Genomic DNA, 15,243 nt, shown 5'->3' with positions numbered 1-15,243 from the left:
TAGAACCCTCTGTAGACATCACTGTTTCATTTTCTAACAACCCTGATTTTTTTTTCCTGCTGCTATTAGAAAATGAAGAAAAGTAATTGACAGTTTGGTACTAGGTTATGAGATGCTTGATGCCTTTCGGCTTTGGAACCCAAGGCTTTGCTTGCACTCTGTGAAACTAACACCTAGAATTTCTGACCTGGAAGAGAAATGGGTGACCATTTGATCTGATTCCAGCTAACCGCTCTTTTCGTAGATGGTTAGATGAAAACACAAAGAAATTGGATTTAGAGACGGTATTAGAACTCAAGTTTTCTGACTCCCAGCTCAGTGACTTTTGTATATATTATTGTGTTCTCCTTGAGACTAAATAATTTAGCTTAGTATTTGAGAGCACACAGCCAGTTTATAGGAAAGTTACTCTCACCATTCATAGCTTATATTTTTGGTCCACAGAGCCATAACACATTTTCTGTGGGCAACTTGTTACACCTTATTCTATACGAATGGAAGAAAGAGTAGATTGAACTGACCAGTATGGGTAATTGGAGGGATCTAATTAATATGACTCATGATATATTTTATTTATCAGTACGTTCAAGGCTGTATTCATACTGGTGACTGGAAATCATGTGAAAAAGGAAAATTGGTTCCGGTTACAATTGGCTCTGTCTTCTACATTACTATTATTTTAGATCTGATTCAGGTAGTAAAAGTTTGGACTTGTTCTAGAATAGTATGCCTCTGGCCCCATCTTTTTTTTTTTTTTGAGAGAGAGTGTGAGCATGGGGAGGGGATGGGAAGAGGGGGAGAGAGAGTCTCAAACAGACTCCACACTGAACGTGGAGCCCACCCCCAGGGGGGTGGGGCTCAGTCTCACGACCCTGAGATCATGACCTGAGTAGGAATCAAGAGTCTTAACTGACTGAGCCACCCAGGTGCTTCTGGCCCCATCATTTATCCAGTTATTCATTAATGAATGTTATGGGTTCAAGAGGTATGTTGGTATCCAGATTCTCCCCGTCTCTCCATGGCTCCCTGATGAATGGAGAACTCGGAAGGAACAATAATCAAATCATAAAGTGTTTCTTTGGTAATGGTTCAACAAGTTGTCCACGGAAGTTCCATGGGTACAGAATTTGATTCAGCACAAGAAAGAACCTTAAATTTATAGCTATTCAGAATTGGAAGTGGGAGCCACCTTGTGAAGTAGAGGACTCCAAGCAAATTGAAGCATTTGAGTAGGAACGGATAATCACCTTTCCAGTGGGGTGGAGATGCATTTGTTAGTGTTAAGAACTTACTCTTTGAAGTTAGGTGGAAGAAACTTTAAATCTACCACATCCTTCCCTTGAAACTTTCGTGGTATTTACCTGCCTGTGCTATCATCACTCAGGTGCCTGTTAGAAACGCAGAAACTTGGGTTTCACGCCATATCTACTGAGTCAGGATCTGTATTTTAACAAGGTCCCCAGGCCATTTGTACGCACATTGGAGTTTAAGGAGAACTGACCTAGGCTTTCTAAATCTTGGCTTGGTTATTTATTTATTTAAAAAATTGGTAATAATAAGTACCTCTTAATGTGCCTCAGTGATCAATCAGGTGATGTTAGTAAAGGTTTTAGCAGGATGCCTAACAATTAATACTCAGTAAATTATAGGTGCTGTGATTAGTCTTTCTATAGATGAATCCAGCATTGGGTGGGAAGTTGGACTAAATTACTTCTACAGTCTTTTTATGACTCTTGGACTATATGATTCTATAGTTTTATTTCACATATTTTGACATTTTGGGGTCAAATCATTACTCTAACTCCCACACCAAGAATATAAATGTATTTGGAAAAATCATGTTATATTATGATATGTCTGTTAGGTAGATGTTCTTCCTACCCCCCGCCCCCCGTATTATAAAGAGACTGCATTGAACATGCTTGACAGCAGGCATTTCACTTCACCCGTCCATGAATATGGGCTTGGTGGGGAGTGGGGGCATGTTGGAGCTGTATTTCATCAATTTTACTTAGTTTGGGAACCAGAGATCGTCCTTTCTTGCTGCTACTGAGAGATCTTATACTGTCTGCAATCCATCATTCTTCAGTTGAAATTTACATTTGTCATGTTTAATGTAAAGCATTGTGTTCAGCACCATGTAAGAAAGAGAAGTTTAAGAACACAGTTATCTCAAAGAATCTGCAGGAATATGAACCTGATGACATCATTCCCCTGCTTAAACCCCATTAATGATTCACTATTTTTCTGTAAGTCCCAACATCTTAACAGGCCCTGTAAATCCCTGTATGATGTCTACTTCCTCAGTCCTAGTGCATATCACCTTTTCTCTTATATCAGTTGTCTATTGCTGTGTAATAAATTGCCCCAAAATTGTATGTCTTAAAACAACAAATATTTATTGTCTCACACACTTTCCATGGGTCAGGAGCAGCTCGGCTGGGGAGTTCTGGTTCAGGATTCTCTTGAGGTCACAGACGAGATGTCATCTGAGGTTGCAGTTGTCTAAAAGCTTGCCTGGGAGTAGAGGATCTACTTCCAATAGAACTGACTCATATGCCTGGCAAGCGAATGCTCATTGTTGGCAGGAGACCTCAGTTCTTCACTGTGTGGTTGTCTCCGTAGGACTAGTTGAGTGTTCCCATGACATGGCAGCTGGCGTGCCCTCAGACTGAGCTATCCAAGAAAGGGCAAGGTATAAGCTACAAGGTCTTTTTGCCTTGGCCTTGGAAGTCACACATTATCATTTCCAAAATATTTTAGTGATTACACAGATTCACCCTATTTAATGCAGGAGGAAACTACACAAGAGTATAAATAAATACCAGGAGACTAAAATCATCGGGGATCATCTTGGACACTGATTATTACCACACCTCTCATACTCTAAGCATTTCATTTGGTCAGTTCACATTGAGGTCTCAGAAACAGAGCTCACTCTCACCTCCCAGATACTACACATAGCTTCCTCTGCATGGATCGAGGTTTAACCCCGTCTCACCTTCATTACATACATTGTATGCCATTTTTCCAGAGGAGTCGTTTCTAAATCTTTTCCCATACAATGCAGGGGCCCCTTGTGTAGGCACCTAGCATCCCGTACATCCTAGCACTTTTCACAGGAAATTGTAATTTTCTGGTCTTGACAGTTTTCCCTGCTAGACTTAAATAGCATCAGGATGCCATTCTATTCTCAGGAACTCACCCTGTACCTAGAATTTAGTTCAGTAACTACTGAGCATCTCATAAATGAAAGCATGGATGAAAAACAGAAGTGGTAAAATTAGGTTATCTTGAACAATAGATAGGTCTTGGATTAGAGGGGAGAAGAAAAAGGATACACAGTATGGGCAGTGGGGTGAGAATTGCTTTGAGCAGAAGTACGGCACACTCTTCACTAGAGACTGACCTTGTCCAAGCTCCTAAACTTGGTTTTCAAGATCCTCTAAAAGGAAAAATTGAGATAGAGGCAAACCAAGAAACAGACTCTTAACTGTAGAGAACAAACTGATGGTTACCAGAGGGGAAGTAGAGGGGGGAGGAGAGCACTTGTTGTGGGGAGCACCAGCTGATAGATGGAAATGCTGAATCACTACATTGTACACATGAAACTAATGTTACAGTGTATGTTAACTGGAATTTAAATAGAAACTTTAAAAAAAGATAGGCCCTCTAAAACCTACCCTCAATCTTTCCCTTCAGTTTTTCTTAGTTTTGGCAGTGGTGGTGAGGGATGGATCCGTACATCTTTTAATCACTGAGATTAAGAGTTTTATCTATGGAAATAGGAATGTAGAGGAGAAAGAAAGGAGAGATGGAGAATGAGAGAACAGAGGGATAGCTGAACTGAAGGGCGGAAAGGTCAATGCACAGTTGATGTATTTTGGAAAAGCATAGGATTCAAATAGAAAAATTTCTCAAGGCCTCTCTTTAAGTTATGGGCTTCAGCATTCTGCATTTGGTATACGCAGAAGCTTCTAATGATAGTTGACATTGGCATGTAGATCTGCTTCAGACGGTGATCTGAGCTAGCATTTCCTGGATTCTTCTGTCACCTCCTCTCCTGGCGCCTGACTGCCTGGGCCTTCCCCATGGGCAAGGACCAGGATGCTGCATGGCTTCTGATACCACAGATCTGTAGATTGTTGTACTGACTCTGCAGGGTTGGGGATGCTGACTGGAAGTGTTGGAGAGCTAACTTCTTTGGAGAATGTTATGACCAATGAGATAGAGCAGAAGACAGAAACTAAACAGATAAATTGCTTTCCTTTCCTCTGGGCTCAATCCTGGGTAACTGTCGTAATACATAGTAATTCTCTACTGCCTCTCCTGAGACATCTTCCATGAGCTAGCCATCAGCTGGATGTTCTTGTGAAGTGGAGAGCCCAGTAATTTGTCGTCTTGTATTTGTTTTTCCTTTGTACCCACCTCACTTCCCTTCCCCTCACTTCTCCTTTGGGGTGAAAGTTCCAAAAAAGTATTAAAATATAAGCACTGCCTCAGTCTCTTGCTTGAAGGAAAGAGGCTTTCAGTGACCCAACTAAAGTGCAGCTCTGTGAAGAAAGTCCAAGGGAAATGGCAGAGGTTGCCCTCATTGTGAGGTGACAGTGAAGGGGCAGACCCTCGAAGAGTGGCAGAATGGGCTCTGGGAGGTCTACCACAAAAGGGCTTATAGATTATACCTTGGCATGGAAAACAGTGACAGAGAAAGGACCAAGCCCTGTTCTGTTCACAGACCCTCTGCAACCAGCCACAGCAGCATTCAGCGTCATTAGTAAAACTTAGCTAGGAAACAGGTATATCCATCCTTTATTTGTTGGTTACTCACTGTATGACCTTGGACCATGTTACCTCCCTACTCTGCCTTTTAATTTTCTCCCCACTGCACCCCCCCCCTTTAAAAAAAAAAAAGGAGATTGGTCTAAATCAGTGGTAAGACTCCTTATAGCCTAAGTTTTCTTTCCTGATATGTTTTAAAGCCTCCAAATGCCCAGCATTGACATCTGCGTGGCCAGGCTTTAGGTGTGTTTCAACTAATAACACAGAGGCAGTGAGTAATTTCTTCTTCAGAGCATAATGGGCTCTCAGTAGTGTCAGATGCACAGTATTGCTTTCCATCTTCGTGTGCCATACAGGAACACCCAAGGAAATAAAAGTATGAGAGGTCCTATGTGGAGACCTAATTTTACTCCCATTTAAAATTCAACAGGAACACTCTTCAGAGACAGGGCACAGGGAACCCGAGCCAGCAACTGACAAATTTAAACCAGCCCATCCACTGTGCCACAGTGAAACACATGCATGGAGTCACCCTGCTGCCTTTTCTCCCCCTTGCTTGCTTTATTTTTCTCTTCCCTGAGAGGGAGAGATTATGAATGTAATGGAAAATAGTGGACATTCAGGGTTGGCTCTGAAAAAATTGGTCAAATGAAGGCATATTATTGGTTTCCATGATTAATGGAACATCCCATCCCTCAAAACGTAGTCAAATTTCCAAACCCCTCAAAAGCTTACTGGGATGCTAACTACCTCTGGATCCAGAGTAAGTGGAATTCATTTTTCTGGCTTTTCAGCCTCGGGTATCCTCAGTGTTGTTAGAAAAGCTGAAACGAGCATGAATAAGGAACCCACAGACCTGAATTCTAGTTCTGTGGCTCTCTTACTGAGTAGCTTTAGACATATTCTTTCTCCCCCGGTCTCAGTTTTCTTCTTAAGGAAATGGGCAACTTCTTCACAACAGTCTTGAAATTTAATACCAGGTTTGTTGGCAGTGATGTTCCTTTTGGGATTCTGTTGTCCTCTCTGGGGTAATGAAGGGCTGTTTTAGTTACAATTTCTAGCTAAGTAAACACTGGTGGAAGCATATGATGAAGGAGAAAAGTACTGCTCCAAGTCTTTGGTTTTACAGACACCAAATTTATTTGATTTTGCAGACATCAAACGCCTAATTTACTTGCATTTCCCTTGGTGAGGTAGGGGGCATGATGAGGGATAGTTGAGAGTGAGCTGGTTAGTGGGACCCGCACTTCCTTTACCTTTCAAGGGAAAACAAAAAGCAGGAACCACAGCGCTTCTTGGGAACTTCTTTCTCCTCTCCCAAGAGAGTCAAAGACAATGGAGGAGTGCAGGCAGAATGGGTCCGCAAGAGAACAGTGAGAGAAGACAGTAGGGAGGTGGTGGAGACAAGCTGAGAGCCAGGAAAGCTTTCTTCATAGAAGGCATTTAAGTAGTCCCCTCTATGTCAGTATATTACAAATTAAGTGCTATACCTGTCCATCAACAGAGAAGAATGAATTCTCATCATTCCTACAATGTGGCCACTTGGGTTTTTTTGTTTGTTTGCTTTGTTTTTTTGTCTGTTTGGTTGGTTTTTCCTCTGTGCAGTACTTGACTTGGAGAAACAAGATTTGGGTTTGAGTAGCAGCTCCTTTGCTCTGAGTGGAAGATCTCAGACAGGTTACTGAGATGGTTACTCACCTCGCAGGTATTCATCAGAGATCTGCAGTGTGCAAGGCTGTCACTAGAGCCTTTGGAGCTGAAGTTGAATAAGGCACAGACTCTGCACTCAGAGGATACAGAGAAAATACAAAGTGAAATAAACACCAAAAACACTGTAATGGAATGAGTGCCATAGTATAGGGAAGTACAAAAATAGTATGGAAACCTAGAGGAGACAACTTGGAAGGTACTCAAGGAAGACTTTTCAGAAGAGGCAGTGTGAAACCTGAGAGCACATAGGTGATCAGCCAGATAAGAAGTGGGGAACACAGATGAGTGAGGCATGGATTCAAGTAGGAGAAATTTCAATCTGGTTAAAACACAAGAGTCTCATGGTGTGGGTTGAAGTGTAAAATGGGATAACATGGAAGTCCAATAACAATGAGACTAGAATAGAATAACTACTACCACTATTCAAATCATAAATAATTGATAGTAGTCAGATCACAAATAATCTAATATATGAATTTACCCCTTTAGACCCATGAAACCACTGAAAGTTTTAACTTATAGGATGGGGAAAGTGATATGATCAGACTTTGATGTTACAAAGAGCATTCAGTCTGTTGTATAAAGAATGGACCAGGCAGGACCAAACTCAATATACAGAGGTTGGTCAGGAGGCTGATGATGATGATGGCTTGGACTGGCATGGAAGCAATGGAGTTAGATGTACAAGATTATAAAAAAAAAAAAAAAGGGAAGGAATCTGTAAGAGATGGTAACTGGTTGGATGTGGGTCTGCAGAGGGAAGGAAAGATCTCTCTCATGGATGATTGGATGAATAGCAGAGGCTTTCTGCTGAACCAGAAGACCCAGGAAACACTAGAGGGGAAAGAGCAAGGGATGAGAGGTGATGCTGAGTTTGAAGGCTCTGTGGGCTATCACAGTACTGATGACAAGTAGGTAGATAGATATATCCCAAACTAAAATTCAGAGCAGCACAAAATAAGAAACAGCCAGACTTATAGCTGCTCTTGGATCTCAGCTTTAGTAAAATGGGGATAATACCATTTATCTATTTACTTCACAAGATTGAAGTGCAAAGTGAATGAGATAGGGAACCTGAGGATACTTGGTAAAGTGTATGGTGCTGTACAGCTGCAAGGGGTTTCTTTTTAACCGGAGAGCCCAGAGGCATAAGTGATTTGATTAGATTCATTATATCATCTGTACCAACAGCGATATTCTCATAGGACTTAGTCTGGACTTGCAAATAGAATCAGAGGAGAGGAGCTGGGTAAGGAGGAAAGTCAGGAATACAAAGGAACGCAAGAGGCGCCTGGGTGGCTCAGTCGGTTGAGCGTCAGACTCCTGGTTTTGGCTCAGGTCATGATCTCAGAGTCCTGAGATTGAGACTTGCATTAGGCACCACACTCAGCAGGGAATCTGCTTGAGATTCTCTCTCTCTCTCTCTCTGCCCCTCCTGCCTCCTCCCACTCATACTTGCATGCTCTCTCTAAAAAAAATAAATCTTAAAAAAAAAAAGCGGCAAAACCAGAAAGCACATACATACATGAAGATATGGAGCACTTGGTACCCCAAGTATTTGCTGGGTACCTTTATAGGTATTTGCTTAACCTTCACAGAGATCCTGACCAGTGGAAGGAACATTGTTGTCTTATTTGCTGCCCAAATAGATTTTACCCTCCCCCCCTCACCACCAAAAGAAAACCTAAGTCATCTACATCTGTTACTTACAAACTGATGTTTTTCTTACTCAGTTACTAGGTGCAGGACTGTTCTGGAATTCCCTTGAGGAGAACAACCATAACCCCCTACATCACTGCCACCCTAAAATGGACTGAGACTGTTCAATAAACACCTTTCCTCTGCATACTCATAACATTTTGATGAGAAGGAGGGAGGGGGTGACTCAGCCATAGACTAAGAGATGAATAAGTATCGCCAGCCCCACTCAATTATGGGGCCACAGGGAAAGGCAGTGTCTGCAAAAGTCAAAACAGATTTTCGAAATAGTTTCTCTTCCAGCCTCTGAAAAACCTGCTCAGTCAATTCCCTTTCCGTTGATGACTTTGGCTTCTGAGATAGGGCCTTTCTCTGGCAGCCCAAAACTCTGACAATCCCCCAAATGTCATGGGCTTGGAGAGCTCCTTGGGGTAAGGTGGCCAAAAGGACAAGGCTCCCAAGCCTCAGAATCTTTGCTGAGTTCTGGAGTTTCCAAAGCTCCAGTCTCCTGTGGAGACACTGAGTTGCAAATGTCAATTGTTGGAACCCTGCAACCACAGCCTCCTGGGTGTTCTAACAGCTTGGGCTCCTCCTCTGCTGCCTTGCAGTGATTAATTACAACTAGCCAGCCAGGTTTCATGGGTCCCTACTTCCATAGCAGCCAGGATGGACTTACCTTGGCCATTCAGAACAAAAGACCCAGCTCAAACCCTGAGCATCCTTCACTAGCCCCCCACAAAAGAGGGGTTTATTATACTAAAGGTATTCTCATTCCTTCTTCTCTTCAATCTAGGGTAGATGAGGACAGATGCATTAGGCTGGAAGTGTGATGGTTGGGGCCATTTGGTCTAGACCAGAGTTGTAATCCTGGCTCTGACCCCTATTGTCTGTGTGGTTCTGGTCAGGTAACTTCTTTTTTCTGAGCTCTAGCAACCTTCAGGACATATGGGGAGGGATCCATGCTCTAGCACATGCTAGACAGTAGGCCACATGCTTGACAAAGTACCCTTGACTTCCCCTTTTCCAGATCTGGAAGTCAGCAATTGTTAATCACAGGACCTTTTGTCTGGCATCCTTGTTAGAACAGTGGTAGTTTCCTACACATGTATGTAATATCCACTGTGTGTTTTTTGCACAAGCTCTTCCCCCTGCCAGGAGTGGTCCTCCTTCCAAACACAGCTGCAGCCTCACCTCTTTCACCTGCAGCCTTATGTCCTCAGGAAGCATCCCTTTTCTGTGCCCCCAAAGCATCCTCTGCTCACCCCAGTTGTGACCGTCACCACTTACCACACCAATTTACCATGATCTCTTTATCTATTTTTCTCTTCGGCATAGAACACTCAGTTAATACTTGTTTATTTGAATAAACTTGGCTTATTTCAAGAACAGACCACTTTCTCTATAATCATAAAATAACTAACTTGAGTAAACTCTCCAGCATATATAAAGCACATTTACATACATCTCCTCATGTGAGCCTTACAGCTCCTCTATAAAACAGGTAGTATTGGCCCCATTTAATAGACACAGATACCAAGCTTCTTAATAAACTCAATAGCAGGTATATGACAGAATGGGAATACAAACACAAGCATACCTGGCTTTAGCTGCAGAGACCTTCCTTCAAGGTCTGCACAGGAAACACTCCTAGAGGGCAAGCAATTGCAGCAAGCAGAGGTTTACCAAGTGTCTGTGTACATAAGTACCCTGTTAGGTGTGGAGGAGCACAGGTGAGTAAGACTGGGCTCTCTGTCCACAAGGAATTCCCTGCAGAGTGAATAAAAATCAATAAAAACAGAACTCATTCACCTATTCAACTTATATTTTCTGAGCACCTACAATGTTCCCAGTCATCAGGCTATGTGCCCTTTATAAGAGAGTTTACACTGAGATGAGGGATGAGGCTTAGACACTAGTGCAACCCGAGGTAGAGCATATGGATTCTGCATTGGTTGAAGTTAGAATTTTATATAATGAGCACATATTCATTTGTAATCAGGAAAAACAAGTTACAGGAGAAAAAAGAATAAGGTAGGGCACGTTGCTCACCTCCATCTCATCTTTACACATCTGTCTCTTGCCAATAGTTTATCATCTTTAAGCTGTAAGCCATAAAGGTAAAATGATGTAGGATTTCGGAAGAGAGAGAGTGTACATCCTTCTGGACAATCAGTGAAATCCTCGTTTTTTTTGGAATTTATGATGATAACTCTTTGGATAGAGATAACCCTTAGCATAGAGATTTCTGAGGTGTTCTCTAGAAAACCATAGTTCCAAAGGATGTGACAGATATTTCCAGGGTTGGGGGGTGGGGAACACTTAAAAATTTCAATAGGAGAAAAGACAGGCTGGTGACCAAAAGTAAATGTTTCTTTGTGTTTTGTTTTCTTTCTGCTTTATTTGCTTCTTTTTTTTTTTTTCTACAGGATATCTCAGAATCTTTAACAAGTACGTGTTTCTTGAAATAATGAGTGGAGATAGGGAGGGGGATAATATTTAGGATTTTTCAGAAAGTATTATTCTGAAAGCAAACATTGAGACTAGTGTTCCCAAGAAAACATAAGTGTTGCCCTTTTGGGGCCACCTGGGTGCTCAGTTGGTCAATGAGCATCCGACTCTTAATTTCAGTTCAGGTCATGATCTCAGGGTCCTGGGATTGAGCCCCAGGTCAGGCACCATGCTCAGTGGGGAGTCTGTTTGAGGATTTTTCTACCTCTCCCTCTGCTCCTCCCCCTGTTTCTGTGCTCTCTCTTTCTCTCTCAAATAAATAAGTAAATCTTAAAAAAAAAAAAGTGTTGCCCTCCTGGACTCAGTATCTCTTTAGTCTCAGTTATGGAACATTGGTGATTGCTCAGGAAAGGTGAGACAAGGAAGAGAAAAGGAGTATCCAGAAAGTACTTTGGCAACACAACAGTTAAGGAAAGGCAGGTCAGTGCCATCTGAACATTGCCTCCTTAGTGGACAGCCGAAACAGCCCTGCTTGATCAAAACAAAACAAAACAAAACAAAACACAAAACAAAACAAAACAAAACAAAAATGGTTTCATCTTGTCTGGAACCAGCTGGCATTTGAAAACCTATCAAACTTCAACAATGAAGACAGATCACTTTGAAGAACTACAGACCTCCCTCCGTTTTGAACCCTGGGGAGCCACCTATTGTACTAGAAATAGCATGGTGTTTGGAATCAGTTTCCCCATCCAGCAGATGGAGATGATACGTGTCTTGCAGGTGTGAGGATTTTGTGAGCTAATTCACGAAAAGACTTTAATAATACTAGGCACCTTGTAGACACTCGGTAATGGAAGCCAATATTAGCAGCTACTTCCACAAGAAGTTGAGACTTCTTTACCATTTTGCAAGATGAAGCACCATCTTCTAACCTGACAGAGCAATACGATTTAAAAGCCCCTGCTGAGAATGAAGGTCCAGCATTCATCTTCAGTAATTAATACATGCCCTAGGGGATACTTGGGGTTGGAGATGGGAGGGTGGGGGACTGTTTTTCCTTTTTGATTGAGTGTCTTTTTTATCCCAAGCTATTCTGAATGTCATGGAGAGTTAATGAAGACATGTTGTACACCCACTGCAAATGCAATAAAAGAGAAAGTGCAACCAATTCTACCACTGTCTGAGGAGATTAAATCCTCAGCTACACTGGAAGTGCAGGGGAAGAAATGAGAGCTGTGCTAGGAGATGGATGGGGATGGTGCTGGTTACAAAGGCAGAAAGGACAGAGGGGACGCTCTTCCATCTTTCCACATTTCTCCTGCTACTTTTTCTTTCTTCTTCAACTCCCCTCTCTCCAACTGGCTAGGAACAGAGAATGAGCACAAGGTGTTGGCACCCACTCAAGTACCAGATCATAAAGTCAGCATAATTCACTCTAAATAGTGTGTACAGAGTGATAATCTCTGTGCTTTTCTTATCCCTACCTAGAAGGCTTGCCTGAATAATCTAAAAAAACAAAAAACAACAACAAAAAACCCCACAAACCCCAAAACACAAAACACAAAGCAATACCTGTTCCATCAGTGGCTCTTGCTGCTCAAGAGCTGTCCTCAAGTAACAGATGTGAAGTTCTTCAGGTTAGCAGCCATTCACAGTACTTGAGATATCCAACTAGGAACAACCTCCCAGTGTTGGAATAAACTAGATGATCTAATGCCTGAAGATCCCCCCTCCCGCCCATCTCTATGTATATGATACATCCAAGAAATAGTTGAATGTGTTCTCCCCAAAACCCTGGGTAGGGCACTCCTTCTTTAATGAGACAGCAATTTAGAGAGACCCCAAGGGGGTGGCTAAGGAGGTTAAGAAACACTGCAAAATTGTTTAGAATCCTCTAGAGAAAAGTTTCCTGAATAAATCTTAGCAATTATGACTCTTTTTCTCTTAAAGAAAGAAACAAAGAAGAAGGAAAAAAAAGTTAAACAAACCCTAAAGTGATTTCTACAGTGTGACTGTAAATTAAGTTTTTCTTCAGAGGAAGAAAGTGATCTCCATTTTAAGGGAATTTTTAATTCCTCTCTGTTCTTTCTAGAAAGGAACTCATGTATTTTAGACCATAGTAGATTGAATTGTTAAAAATGATGGCTCTGCTTCATACCCAAAGCAGTCCCCAAACAGAGCACTACAGTTACTTCAGCAAGGAAATTCCCTCCAAAAGAAGAAAGAGTACATAATTATAATCTAGTGCTTTCTGCACAGGTTCAGAAGTCAGAGAGAACTGAGTTCAAATCCTGTCTCCTCCCTCATGCAACTTACCTGACCTCTCTGAGCCTCAGTTCCCTCCTTTGTCAAGTGGTGATGATAATAACAGCCCCTCCCTTTGAGATTTGTTCATGTGATATTATTTTAAAGGGCACTGTAATCATTGTTTACTATATCCATTCAAACACTGTGGATCAATGTTCCAGTCCTATATGGTAACAAAAGTATTGGGTATCATCTCAATGTCAGTTATTCTGCATGAGTTGTTGCCTTGAACTTTGTCCCTCATTTTGAGATGTGTTTGACCATCCTTTAAATATGAGAGCCTGTGAAAATCATCTCTCATACTTAAGATCCCAGAGTCCATAAACTCTGTAAGCTCAGTAAGAGTCAAAACCCAGTTCTATGTAAATCTAAACTCCACCATTTCCACTTTGCAGTGCTACATTGAGCTGGGAATGTACATCCAGTCACTCATTTATTCAATCACTCAAAAAGTATTTATTGAAAAAATTTGGGGGTGCAGATTGAATATGTAAAAGCTATTTAAAATATAAAGCCCTGTGTGAATATAAGATATTATAACAAGGGGCAGAAATCCTCTCTGCTCTCCCTGGTAGTGTGAGTGGGAAGCACAAACAGCATCCACAGTCCCTCATTCCTTATCCTGTGGCAAAAACAAAAACAACAACAAAAAAAACCCACAAAAAAAACATTACAACCTATTACTAATATAATCCATCTCAAAACTGTTGGCTGTTCAACAGGTTCAAAGTGTGGCCTTTTGGGTTAATTGTACTACAGCAAAGGAGACAATGGAGAAAACCATCAGGAAAGTAAAAAATCCTCCTCATCACATGCCCCAGAAATTACCCCTCGTCGCCAGACTGCCATAGAATCCTGTTGCCTAAGATCATATCTCCCAGCCATCTGGAATAGTTTGATAGAGAAGCAGTGTTCGAATAGAGTTCAGGTAGAGAAGGGAAGAACTCCGAGAAGGTAGAAACTATAGGCTTTAGAAGGTACAGTTGTACCTGAGCCAGGTAATCAAGGTCAACAACAACAGCAGTAAGGAATGTTGATCATATTTACCTTTAATGTGACGTGACAAGAATGGCACTTTACCTCCTCAAAACCCATAACTTCAGTCTAGTCATGAGAAAAACATTAGACAAATCCCAATTTAGGGACATTCTACAAAATACTTGACCGGTACTCATCAAAATTGTCAAAGTTATCCAAAACTAGGAAAGTCTGAGAAATGGTCACAGCCAGAAAGAACCTAAGGAGACATGATGATTAAATGTATGTGGTATCCTGGATGAGGTCCTATAACAGAAAAAGACAGTAGGTAAAAACTAAGGCAATGTGAATAAAGTATGGACTTTATTTATAATAATGTGTCAATATACATTCATTATTTGCAGCAAAATACCACACTAAGTGTAAGTAGTTAATAATAGGGGAAACTGGTTATGGGTATACAGGAACTCTTTGTACTATGTTTGTATCTTTTTGTAAATCTCAAATTGTTTTTGAAAATAAAGTTCATTTTTTTAAACAAAGGTGCCTTTATCATACACAGGAAAAATGGAAGCCAAGAAAGATTATTTTAAGATTGTTTATTGTCTTAAAACTCTTCCATTATCCCATTAGGCAGTGTTGTGTGCCTTATTGTCTCAGGAAACCAAAAAATTTGCTTCATTTTGACTTGTGCCATGTTTTGATCCATAACATGCTTCAGATGACTTACAAGAAGATATAAAACTTAAAATTCAAGAAGCCGGTATGGGGCGGGGGTCAGGTGGGGAGCAGTTTGGCTTGGAGTGGATGGATAAGCTTTGGGGTCAGGTGGACCTGTGGCCCTGCTCCTTAGTGAAGTTAATTACTGTTTTGTAGCTCTGTTTCCTCATTGATGAAGTGTATTTAATAAACAATCAAGATGCCATATTTAATGTTGTAAGCATCTTAACAGGTAAGTACTTAACAAGTATTTTATAATTTGGGCACAGCGACTTTTCAGCACCTGAACATCTCAGAGATATTCCAGGAACCCACCAAAGGATCTAAACTGAAGTAAATGTTGTTTTAGGCAAAAAAGTTTCTGAAATATTTAGAGTCCCACCAAAATATCTTTGTAGTGGAGGACATTTTCTACACACAAAAGCTTTTTCATCCATTTTAACAAATTTCCTGATTTTATAGATCAGAAAACAGGCCAGTGGAGAGAGGTTGATTTGCCCAAGATCACACAGGGAATTCTGGGCAGAATAGGGATTTGAATACAAGTGTCCCACTGCTAATTCAACGTTTTTTCCCCACCTAGCAAGTTGCGTTTTTCTT

The 15,243-nt window shown here is 41.3% G+C and overlaps 1 long non-coding RNA gene across 1 annotated transcript; it reads right to left on the bottom strand.

The window, feature by feature from the left end:
• Window positions 1-2,411: 2,411 nt before the first annotated feature.
• Window positions 2,412-12,319, bottom strand: LOC130544028 (uncharacterized). The gene is made up of 3 exons (XR_008959896.1): window positions 12,211-12,319; window positions 9,785-9,954; window positions 2,412-2,676 (listed from the first exon to the last, which is right to left on the bottom strand). It is a non-coding gene; the product is annotated as an uncharacterized LOC130544028 (long non-coding RNA).
• Between the last annotated feature and the right edge of the window lie 2,924 nt (window positions 12,320-15,243).

The sequence above is a fragment of the Ursus arctos genome, unplaced genomic scaffold (assembly GCF_023065955.2).
Source record: "Ursus arctos isolate Adak ecotype North America unplaced genomic scaffold, UrsArc2.0 scaffold_18, whole genome shotgun sequence".
Taxonomy (NCBI): Eukaryota; Metazoa; Chordata; class Mammalia; order Carnivora; family Ursidae; genus Ursus; species Ursus arctos.
The sequence above is the reverse complement of the archived record's forward strand: the minus strand, read 5'-3'. Positions and strand labels throughout refer to the sequence as shown.